The sequence below is a fragment of the Linepithema humile genome, chromosome 6, assembly GCF_040581485.1.
Source record: "Linepithema humile isolate Giens D197 chromosome 6, Lhum_UNIL_v1.0, whole genome shotgun sequence".
NCBI classification, from domain to species: domain Eukaryota; kingdom Metazoa; phylum Arthropoda; class Insecta; order Hymenoptera; family Formicidae; genus Linepithema; species Linepithema humile.
Window position 1 is genome coordinate 10458498 of NC_090133.1, and position 12870 is coordinate 10471367.

Below are 12870 nucleotides of genomic sequence, written 5' to 3' on the forward strand. Positions count from 1 at the left end.
TACATATATTTGTAACGGTGCAGCCCGCAAGCTGCATCATTACGGCTACGGACCGACCATCGTCCGTAGCCCACCAAGGGCGCATCGAGCGCCGATAAACTTCTTGTCATAACAACGGCGGTCAATCGCCGAAAACCCCCCACATCCGACCGTTCCGAAAATCCGTTTTGTGGGGGGCTCGCCGCCGAAACCGCCGATGCTTGCCGATCCGAAGTCAGTCGGCCGCCAGCCGGGTAAAAGAGGCTCGGCTGTACGCCTAATCACCAGACCCTGTTCGCTGCTAGACAGCGAAAAATCCTACTGCAAGCGTTCTTGTAGTCCGCCGAGCGTACTCGGCTTCTATGCCTTCTTCCAGGTACACGAGCGTCCTCGGTACCATTTCTATCTCCGATACGAGCGTTCTCGTATACCCGTCGAGCGTACTCGGCTCCTCCAGGCACCGATCTTCGTATACAGGGCATTCCCTTGTACTTAGTCAGATCGCCGCTCTAAATCCGCCCTCGTACGAGCGTTCTCGTACGTCCGCCAAACATATTCGGCCTCAAAGCCTCTAGTGCGAGCGTTCTCGTACTCCCGTCGAGCGTACTCGACGTCCTGGTCCTAATCTCGCGTTACCGCGCACCGGGATTCAACCGCAGAATCCATCCGGCGGGCAACCTGCGTCGACCAATTCGCGCCGTCGAGCGATTCGTCACGATCTACGATCGAACGGACTCGCGGTACTATCACGAACGCACTCACCGACGAGCGTTGCGTTGTACCAAACGATCGCACGCGCTTGCGCTCTCGCCGATCGCACCAAGATGCTTCACGTCACGTGTAGACCAAGTATCATTCACCGCTGCTAATTGTCATTTACCGCTGCTAATTACCATTTACCGCTGCCGATTATATTCTCCGCGTATTACTCTGTATTCAACACGCTCCGCTTTTCTACTTTTGTACATTTTTCCGCACGCAACTCACTTGTACCGAATTCGCTTCACACACGCTTTGCATGTACACACGATCATTTAAGCAGGTCATTTGAAGCAAGTCATTTCAACATATTAGTTTAATAAACGTTGTTTCTTTATTTTGTTACAACCGAGCATTTATTTTATCGACGTACCCCCAACCGAACGAACTCGGATTCCGACGAGCTATACCGCGTCCGCCGAAGCTCACACGGTTTCATATTGCAAATTATGGCGCTAGATACTTAACGTTTATAATGTTAAATATCGCTGTAATGCATTTGTAATACAAATTGCTTTGTACTCGTATTTAGACTGTAATATCAATGAAAATAAAATATAATTTGGGGATATATACAAAAAACATCATTTGTAAAGTAGTAAAATAAAAGAAAAAATAGTACATATTTAAAAATTATTTTTAAAATAATATTTACTGTTTATATGCATTATTTACAAAAGAAATACTATAAAAAAATTTATTTTTTATATTTAATTGTGGAAACCTCAAAAATTGTCAAAAAATTGTAACTGAAATTCATAAATGTAAGTACAATTCTAGGGTAATATAAAAAGCATCATACACAAATTTATTATGATACAAACTTAAATAATGAAATTGTAATATATGTTTCAACATTGCAAATGTGAATATTTATATGATAAAATTTACAAAGTGTTAACAATTTTCAAATATTTGCTAATGAAATATAAAAATTGTATGTATTTAGATAAAAGAAATATTGTTTAGGTTATGTGGGTTAAATTATTTCTTCGGTTTTGTTCATGAATATGTTAAGGGAAATAACAAACAAAATAATTAATATACGTACCTTCGATTTTTACTATATAACTTCTTAAACTGACACATGGAAGTCAATAATGAGAGCGAGTGACAGAGTTAGAAACAGTTAGAAAAGGAAGAACTTTGAAAGAGAGAGACAGTTACTGTTTGTCGATGAGATCATCATGCTTTCCCCTTCCTTCATCGCCCCTCGCCATCAAGCTGTTTCTAGCTCTCCCCTTACTTCATTGTCCCTCGCCATCAACCGGTTTTACTGAGGTAACCTTCTCTCTATAGATCTTGCCCCCAACGAACCGAACTCCTGATTCCGGCGAACTATTCTGCGTAAATAAACGAACCGTTTCAAGCTTGATCGTGTGCTGTTCCTTGTTCCAAATCTTTTTGTTGTATTTTTGTCTGATCGGCTGAATGTTTATTTTTGATATGATGTTTTAAACTACATGTGTGAAAGTAAACGTTTATACTTTCTTCACAAATTATACATTTAACAATGGGTGCTTTCCATTTATTATGACTTGTGTCTATTTGAGCTAGCTCAAGTCAGCAACTCCGATATGATAAATGGAAAGCACTTGATTGCGCAGAAGTTGATGCGCAATAGGTCTTCTTATCTAACCATATCTAAAAGAAGTAAGATTTTTATCAGATTTATAAAAATTATATTATTGAAGAAAAATATTCATGTAAAGGTAATTTTTTATTATTATATAATTTTTATTTTACAATAAGTACACAATATATGTATATATAATATAAAATTACGTTACAAAGAAGTCTAGTATTTATAGAGGTTATATGTAATAACATGTAATAATATGTAAATTAACAAATAATTGTTTTTATAGATGAATGAAAATGATTTGAGGAATGCAATTTATTTATTGCATGATGATAGTAGCAGCAGCAATAGTAGTGATAGTAATAGTGATAGCATTACCAGTAGCAGTAGTTCTTCAGATGAGAACTACAATTCGCTAGAAAATAATGTATATGAAGAAGATTTACTATTTCCTCTTCTTCAGCTATAAATGGCTGTAGACGACATCATGTGCAAAATTTTCTTGACGTAGTACATAGAAAAAGTGATAAAGAATTTAGAGAAGACTTTAGATTAAATCGCGTAACTGTGTACAGATTAGTAGGTAATTATTATTAATATTATAAGATTAATTTTTTAAGAAATGTTACTTATAATAATTGAAAGAACTTACTAAAATTGTTGACTTTTTTTAGAATCCTTTGAAACCAGCCGATTTATGCCATCAAATGAATGTGGAAAAGAAAAAAAGTCTGCAGAACTGTGTTTGCTGATGACTCTTTGGTTTCTTAGTAATAAAGAACCACATCAAACATTGTCTAATCTTTTTGATATATCATTATCGTCAGTATTCCGTATTATACGTCGAGTCATCAATTGGTTAGTAACTCTGGTACCAGAAGTTATTAAATAGCCTCAAGGAAACGATTTAATTAATATTTCTTGTGAATTTCAAGAAAAAGCAGGTATATCAAACTGCATTGGAGCAATAGATGGTTCACATATTTATATAAATAAGCCTGATAAAGAAAACAGTAGAGAATATTTTAACAGAAAACAATGTTATTCAATCTTTTTGCAAGCTGTTGCTGATTGTAATATGAGATTTTTTAATATATATTGTGGTGATCCAGGGTCTTTTCATGATGTTAGAATGTTAAGAAGATCACAGCTTTTTTGTACTGCTGAGCAAGAAAGAGAAAATCTTTTTCCAAATAAAACCTTTTTGTTAGGAGATAAAGGCTATAATGGAGTAGCTAAAAAATGGATTGTTTGTCCTTTCAAGGATAATGGTCTCTTAACAGTTGAACAAAGAGCATTTAATTTGAAAATTTCAATAACTAGAGTTGCAGTTGAAAAAGCTTTTGGTCTTTTAAAAGCTCGATTTCGCCAGTTACATAAATTACCTTTACGCGATGTCCATTTCATGACTTTAATTATAGCAGGTTGTTGCGTACTTCATAATTTATGTTTAGATAATGAAGATAACGGTGAAGATTTTTATGACGAAAATTGTGAAGAAAATAATATAATACAAAACTATGAAGAAGAAAATGAAATTACTTATTATATTCTGAGTATTCACTGATATTGGTGAATTAAAGCCATTTTCATCGTTTTTAATATTACTACTCGTATGACCTAAAATTTCTTGTAATCTTTTATCAAAATCATCAAGAATCTTCGGGGCATTTCCACTTGTGCAATTATGATCTTTTTTTTTTTTTTTTTGTTATAAGATTTTTTTTTTAGTGCACTAAATTTCCATCTGACTTGATCACCTGTTAATTGTAGAAATATATTAGAAATATATATAATATTTATTAACCCATGTTTTGCCGGGGGTTGAGCTACCCACCGGGCGCGTCTCCAAGGTGGCGGATAGGAGGACGCCCAATAGGTGTGAGTTCTCTGAGGGGACTCAGTGCTGCTGGGAAGTGGCGGTTATAACCTGGCCCCACGGAAGTAAAACCCTGTGGAGGGTAAGGAAAGACCGTTGCCGCGGACCAGCTCCCCAAGCCAAGTCGTAAGCCATCGTGGCGATGGCTGCATGTCACTGGGGGAGCAGTGTCGCGAACGATGCCTCTGGGGAACCGGGCGAAACCCTAGAGTATCCAGCCTTACCCACGCATGCGGGGCTCTGCGTGGGCGGACCGTGTAGTTCCCTAGCTACTCGTGGGACCACTATGTATTCAGATTTAATATTAAACGTAGAGAACGAAGTGGGAAGTCGGGAGGGCTCGCGTGACGGGTCTCCGAGGGTAGGAGCTGGGACGGTGGTGACGGACGGGACCCTTAAGGGCTCCGGAAGTGAGGCCAACCCGGCTGCGCGGCAGGAGGTTTCACCTCCAGCGAAGAAGAATCGGTGCGGGGCCGAAAGAAGGAGGGCGAAGCGGATGAGAGCAGCGGCTCTGGAAGGGGCTCGCTCTCTTCCCGTGGCTTCCTCTTGTACGCCGGTGGAAGTGGTGAAGGTAAACGTCGGAAGGGTTCCAAGGATACCCCTCCATCGGGCGGCCGTCCGCTGAAGAGGCAAAGGACTCGCGACGGGCAACATGCTTACTTGGACGCTGCTGACCCTCTGGCGAGGGTGATTGTGGCGGAGGGCTACTCCGAGACAGAAATCACTGCTGAGCAGTTGACTCTGTTGAGGGGTGCGGTCTTGGAGGAGATCGACGGGATCCAGAAGGGTCCGGTGCCCAGATTCCACGGCACTTCTCTAAGGAGTGGTGCGGCGGTGGTAAGATGCGCAGATGAGGCGTCGCTGGGTTGGCTCGTGGGACGGATCGGCGGCATCATTCCGTGGGAGGGCGCCAGGCTCAAGGTGATGGGCTTGGACGCGCTTCAAAAGCAGCACAGGGCGGTGGTTTGGGTCCCGGGACTTCCCGGGGGCGCGGCCACGGTCCTGAAGCGACTGGAGAAGCAGAACCCGGGTCTCGTCACCGGGAGCTGGAAAGTGTTCGCGGAGGGGGTAGGGGCCACCAGGGAGGGTGGGAACCTAGTCCTCGGTGTCCCGGGGTCCAGTGTCCTCAAATTGAAGACACTGGACTTCAGACCATTCTTTGGGCTCGACAGGGTTGTCTTTCGGGTAAGTGGAGCCCAGGGGGGGATAAAGGGGGATAAGGAGGAGCTCCCTAAAACGGTCTCGCAGCCAAATGGCGGAATCGAGAGGGGTAGCCTTCACCCAGATTAATCTGCATCACAGCAAAGGGGCCTCGGCTGTTTTGGCCAGGCAACAAGCTGGGAGACAAACATGCATATCACTGATGCAAGAACCCTGGATAATCCGAGGTTGCATCAGGGGTTTGGCGGCCTGCGGTAGGCTCTTTAGGGCCCCATCAGTGGACCGGCCCAGGGCCTGCGTGGCCGTCAAGGGTATGGAAGTCCAGCTGATACCTCACCTGTGTTCCAGGGACGTTGCGGCTGTAGAAGTGAATTTCACTGATGACTCCGGTGACAGGAAGAAAATGGTTATTTGCTCGGCCTACTTCTCTCATGACGAGGGGGAGGCGGTGCCGCCTGCACCGGTGATAAAACTGGCAGAATACTGCCAGGAGAAACGGCTTCCCCTGATCATGGGATGTGACGCTAACGCGCATCACACTGTGTGGGGAAGCTCGGACACCAATAAAAGAGAGAGGAAAGTGTTGGAGTTTCTAGCATTTACGGATCTGGAGATCCTCAACACAGGAGACGAGCCCACCTTCTGCACTATAGCGAGAAGAGAAGTGCTCGACATCACTGTCTGTTCCAGGCAGTTGATACAGGAGGTAGTGGAGTGGAGGGTCTCGACGGAGCCCTCGCTCTCTGACCATAAGCAGATCACCTTCAGGATAGCTAAGGCTAGGGGGAAGGAGGTCAAATTCAGGAATCCGAGGAAAACCAAGTGGTACTCCTATAGGGAAGACCTGGCCAACAGTCTCAAAGGCTTCCCTAAGAGGCACGGGACAGAGGACGAACTGAAGACCTGTGTGGACTACTTGCAGAGGTCTCTGGTAAACTGCTACGAAAGTCACTGCCCCGAAAGGGCGGTTACAAATAGTAGAGGAACTTCCTGGTGGACCCCTGGACTGCAGGGTCTCAGAGTGGCGGCTCGTAGGGCCTGGAACAGAGCCAGGAACACGGGCCGCCAATCCGACTGGGAGCTCTCTAGGAGGGCACAGAAGGAATATAGAGACTCTGTGGTTAGGGCGAAACTGGAAAGCTGGAGGAAGTTTTGCGAGGAAGTAGAGGGAATACCTGAAACGGCAAGAATCTGCAAGATCCTCGCTAGGAACCCGGATGCGACTCTGGAGGCCATCGCACTCCCTGATGGGACGGTGGTGACTGAAGAGCAATGTCTGGAGCATCTACTGGAAGTGAGCTTTCCGGGCTTCTATAGGGAGCAGGGAGAACTATTTGCATATAAGGAGCCGGGTTCACTCAGAAGAGCCCGACAAGCGGACTGGCGAATGGCGGCCAAGATTGTCATGCCCGAGAAGGTCAAGTGGGCAATTAACACCTTTAAGCCCTACAAGTCAGCGGGACCGGATGGTATCTTTCCGGCTCTTCTACAAGAGGGACTGGAACAGATCGTGGGCCCACTGACCCGAACCTTAAGGGCTTGTATCGCGATGGGCTACACATCCAGCGCATGGAAACTGGCCAGGGTAGTTTTCATTCCGAAGGCGGGAAGAACGAGCTACACCAAGGCAAAGGATTTCAGGCCAATTAGCCTAACATCGTTTCTCCTTAAGACATTGGAGAAGCTGGTGGACGCGTATCTGAGGGAGACAACTCTGTGGAGTCACCCTCTCCACAAGAATCAGCACGCGTATCGTTCGGGCTATTCCACCGAGACTGCTCTACATCAGACGGTAGCGTTTATTAAGGAGCAGCTGGAAAGGAAGGGCTACGCAGTGGGTGCTTTCTTGGACATAGAGGGCGCCTTTAACAACACACCGCACGAGGTAGTGTGTGAGGAAGCCGCCAGAAGGGGTGTCCTGATAAAGCTCGTTGAGTGGATCCGAGGCATGCTAGGGAGGCGTGTGATGACTTCGCTGGGAACTGCGAAAGTTTGTGGGTGGGTGGGAAGAGGCTGCCCGCAGGGCGGAGTACTTTCCCCACTTTTATGGTGCCTGGTAGCAGACGGTTTATTAAGGGCACTGGACGATAGAGGCTTCACTGCACAAGGCTACGCGGACGACGTGGCAATACTTGTGCGAGGCCCGTTCCTAGAGACGCTTCTAGAGCTCATGCAGGGAGCACTGGAAGTTGTAGAAGAGTGGTGTCAAAGGACAGGTTTAGCGGTGAATCCACTTGTGGCGGCTCACCGCCACACCGCTGCACTGACACGGCATAATACGCCGCGGCGCCGCTACGCGCCGCAGGCCTTCTACCAGTTATAAGCTTGCGGACCCACCGCCAGGTTGCGCAGGCGGTGAAGAGCTTTCTCGCGATCAAGCTTCGATCGAAGAGATATAAAAGAGTTGCTCCGCAGATCTTTCCTCACTCACTCGCTTCAAGGCGAGCTCTCTCCAAGGGCCCTTGATCTTAGTCGTACTCTGCTTTAGCAGAATTTAACCAGAGGCATATTGTCTCGCAGTTTTTCTCACGCTGCCTCGCAAGGCACGTAAAAGGAAAACAGAGTCCCAGCCGCACATTTCAACCAAGCGGCCCGCGGATACTCCAGTTTCGCCGTCACCTCCTCAGTCTCTAGCTTGGAAATTAATTCCACTAGAGTTCTGCGTCCGGTTGACTCGACCACCAAGGGACACTCTTATACCAGGCGACATCCGAATTCGGAGGCCTCTCTCTCCTCGATACACGGAGCAATCTGTAATATCGAGAGCCGAGACGGTTGCAGTTACCAGCACACCAGAGACTCGTTCCGTGGCCGTACAGACTTCGCCACCGAGAGCCTGCTCAGAGAGCAGTTGTCAGACGGAAGACCACTTCCCGAACGGAGTTCCACCGACACCGGGAAAGGGGCTACAACGAACAGATTCAATTGAACCGTCCTTTTTAGGACCCGTTCAATATACTAAGACGCGGCCGGTAATTTCTTACCGCGCCCGTCAATTTTTCTTTTAATTCTCGGTCTTACACTTCTACCGAGAAAGCGCCTCTGGCGCAATCAATTAACTCAAACACAACTTGTACATATACTCTGATTCTCTGACAAGAAAAATAAAATATATTTTTCTAACAAAATTGGTTTCATAACTTTCAACCAAGTCGAACACAATCCATTAGGCGATACGCCTATACCACTGAAAACCGGTCTTACTGTCTTCGCAAATACAAGGTGGGCACCATTGTGGGACCCACTCTTGGAAAAGTAAGGTTAGTTCCGACCGAATCGGTGAAATATTTGGGAGTTATCCTGGATAAGAAACTGCTTTGGGAGGAGCACCTTCGTAATCGGTGCAAAAGCTTGTGCCAGTATTTTTGGATGTGTAGAAGGACCTTTGGCCAGTTTTGGGGCTTGAAACCGAGTATGATACACTGGATCTACACAGCCATACTTCGCCCCAGACTCACATACGCAGCCGTAGTATGGTGGACTAGGGTGCAAAAGAAAACAGCCAAAGTTGCGCTGGAGCATGTCAGGGCTCTGATTTTGAAAGGGGCCCTGGGTGCTATGGTTACGACACCAGTGGCGGTGATGGGCGTAATGTTCGGCATCAAACCATTTCATCAGGTAGTGGTGGCTGCTGCAGCAATGGCGGCATACCGTTTGAGATGCGAACTAAAATGAAAGAAGGGAGCCCGGCATACGAGGCTGCCGGAAGACGTTCTGCTGGATCCGATATTCGAGATGCGACAGGACAGAATACCTATTATTCGGGCTTCTGATAGGCGCTTCAAAGTGCATATACCGAGGCCGGAGGAGTGGGAAAAGGAAGGTGGAAACTTAGGGGCTCGAGTGCGTGGAGGAGATGTCTGGTATACGGACGGCTCCAAGACGGACACGGGCTCCGGGGCCGGCTTCTTTGGCAGTCGAGAGGGATGGAAGGAGTGCATTTCTCTCGACAGTTATGCCACGGTATTCCAAGCGGAGATTGTGGCTATCCTAAGCTGTGCTCAAACCGTGCGGAGTAGAGTAGAGGCGGGGGGGCACATCAGGATTTGTACGGACAGCCAGGCAGCCATCAAGGCGCTGGGGGCTCCGACAATAACGTCGCGGTTTCGGGAGTGCAGGTGCGTTCTGAACGAACTGGCGAGAGAGAGAGAAGTTACCGTTACCTGGGTGCCGGGTCACTCGGGCATCCAGGGTAATGAATGTGCGGACCAGCTGGCAAAAGCGGGTTCAGAATTAACGATGGTAGGACCGGGGCCGGCCCTGGGAATCTCCTTTTGTTTAGGAAAGGGGAGGATCAAAGAATGGCTCCGCAGAGAACATTTAAGACACTGGAGAGTGGAATCTGAGTCCAAATGCAGACAGGCTAGAGCTCTGATGGGGGATACTCCTAATAGGGAACTGACTTGGAGCATAAGGGCTCTGAGTAGGAGAGATGCCAGGACAGCGGTACACATACTGACGGGTCATGGCACCTTAAACTACCACATGTACAAGCTTGGGCGTAGCGATACATCCAAGTGCAGGGCATGTGGAGACGACGAGGAAACAAGCCTTCATGTGCTCAGCGACTGTCCTGCACAGGCAGGGTTGAGACACAAGATGCTGGGCTCAGCACTACTTGGGCCCGAGCAGATCAGGAAGCTGCCGGTGAGGGATCTGATTCTCTTTTGGAGAAAAACAGGTCTCTCATGAGTAAGTTTATGAGGGGAGGCACAATGGACAATGTCTGGGTGCCGCGGGCGGTGCTTCGAAAGAGGAACGTCCCCCCGTTATAATATTATTATTATTATTATTAACCCATGTTTTATACATATATGTATATACACATTAGATTAATAAATATAATAAATTGTTTTATTAACCATATTATGCTTTATTTATACTTACTGGAACTTCAGATAAACATAGCTCATTCAGATTCTGTGCCACTAATTGCCAAAATTGTTTATTTTTTTTTGTATTATCAGCCTCAATATTAAGAGCTTCATAAAAAGATAAAAGCGTAAAAGTAGCTTGTTTAGTTCATATAAATTTACTGTCCTTCCATAAAAATTCTTGTTCATGAGAAATTAAATTTGTTGTTTGTAGTTGTTGTGTGTGTTGATTATCTCTTTCTTGTAAAATATTTATAGAATCTGATGGATTAAATATTGGTATATAAGATTTATTCTTTATACCTGAGCTTCCTGCGCTGAAAAGAAAATAGATATATATTTAGATGTTGAAAAGAAAATAAATTAGTACAGAACTTTAACTATAAAAAACAAACCCATTGTTGCAATTAATTAAGTTCTCAACTAGAATTTTTCCACTTTCCTTCATTGTGCAATCTAATATACAAAAGTAAAACCTTGAATTACAAATTTATAATTTGTATTGAGAATTGAAAATGAATATGTTACTTACCTGTGATATATTGATATATATGAATGATTGATTTCACTTATTGTTAATGAATATAGGAATGTATACGTATAAATAAAAAAATTAATTTTTTTATGTTGGTAGAACTGAATGTCGCGCACGTTAACTCTCTGCAAATGTAGAGTCAGCAAAAGTCGTCTTGAGTTGTTGACACACAGCGACACAAATCTAATGCCCCCAAGGGGGCAGGTAACAACAGGGCCCCTCCGGGTGGTGACGTTCACCAAAACCCCGGGGGGGATCTCCCTGGGGAGGGTCCCTTCTTCTTTTGGGACCCTCCCAACTCGAAAGGCCGGAGGGGGAAGGAAAAACTCCTAGGAAATTCTAGAAGTTATATCTCTCCCCCCCCTCCGGCGGGGGGTCAGTTGGGAGCGGGGGCTCCCGACTGGCCTCAGCCCCCCATCAAACACGGGAGGGCGGGAAAAGGTTGCGGTAGCCCGGCCTTTCCTGGAAAAGAGGGCAATAACGAGAAGGAGGGGGGAATAAAAATCCTCCTCCTTCTCCGCGAAGAGACCGGAAAACAGTCAGACTTGAGGGGGGGGGGGTGAGATGAATACCGCTGGTGATGCCTCACCCTCCCTCTACATGGTCTAGGAAGGCCACCGGCAGGGGTTTTAGTAAGTATGTCTGGGACTTATTCCCGGGAGACTCCCACATAACCCACGGGATTCCCCCTGAAACCCGTGAGTATCCATAAAGGATTTCCCCTGCCTCACCAAAAAAAAAAAAAAAAAAAAAACAAATCTAATGGAAAGCAAAAATGATGATGTCACTAGATTTGTGTCGACATGAGTCACTAAATGGAAAGCACCCAATATCGTCTTGTCTTGCATATTTAAATACCCAATCTGGAAATTTATAAGGTTCTAGTTCTTGTTTAGAATGATTTCGTATATGAGTATCCATTTGCTCTGTCTGGTTTAACAGAGGTTGTCCACACATAATGCATTCTATTTTTCCTTTTACTTGTTGTTTCGTAAACCGAAAATATCGCCAGTTTTTGTCACGTGCCGTTTTTTTAGACTCTTCAATGTTACAAAAATATGCTTCTTTATGTGTGATTTAAGTGATTTTGCCGTGATGTATGTTAATTGTGTAGTGCAAAATCGACATTTTGTTTGAAAATTTACAGATTTTCTACAATATTTATTCAAAAAATAATGCGTTTAGTTTGATATTTTCAAGATTGTTTATACAATTGTTTATATAATGGTTTTACTTCTTGCCATTCTTCTTCGTGGACATTTTCGGTATGTTCTTTAAAATTTTGCAATTGTATGGACAATTTTATATTTTTTGATTTATTTCCGCAAAGTTTACATTTATCAGAAGAATCTCCAATTTGTTTAAAGTATTTTCAACCCCAATCTTCGATTTTTTGGCGTCCTAGATTTTTTTCTAGTTTCAAATGCCTTTTTATGTGTTTCGATATGCTTTGATTTGACTCAATTGGGGTGATGTCACATAAAATGCATTTTTCTTTTTTTTCTCTTGTTAGCCTATAATATTTCAATCCACGTTTGCCTTCTCATTTTCTTCATGCAGATAAAAATCTAAATGTTTGTCTCGTAAGTGATCCGTAAATTTATCATTTTTGTCGTACCGCACGTATTTATAGATCTTTTTGCAAAATGTTTCTCGACACTGTACGCGAAAATTTTTCTTTATTTTATAATGTTTTATTACCGTGGGATTCGATTGAACTCGTTTATCCCGACACATCCCAGGTAGCAAGGTGTCGTCTATTTGACGTCAATAGTTCGTCATTTGAAGTCGCGGACGTCATGTTACCAAATTAAGACGTAATAACGATGTCATTTTTTTGACCTATTAATGACGTTAGTTTTTTTACCATTTTATAACGTATTTACAACGTCACATTTTTCACTTTCCATTTTTCGCCGACCGGTCCAACTAGACATCATTTACCGGCCGCGACAGCACTTAGAGATCTCGTGCTGCGGGAAGATCGTCCTAGCCCTCTTCGACTCGGGCTCCGACCGATCGTTTATTAACGACGCGCTCGCCGGTTACGTTTCTCAAAAGGGCTATCACCCGCGCACTATACGCGAACACGTTACGGTAG

The 12870-nt window shown here is 44.7% G+C and overlaps 1 pseudogene; it reads left to right on the forward strand.

Annotated features, from left to right (window-relative positions):
* The first annotated feature begins 2606 nt into the window (after positions 1–2606).
* On the forward strand, positions 2607–3654 carry LOC137000520 (uncharacterized; annotated as a pseudogene).
* The last annotated feature ends 9216 nt before the right edge of the window (positions 3655–12870 follow it).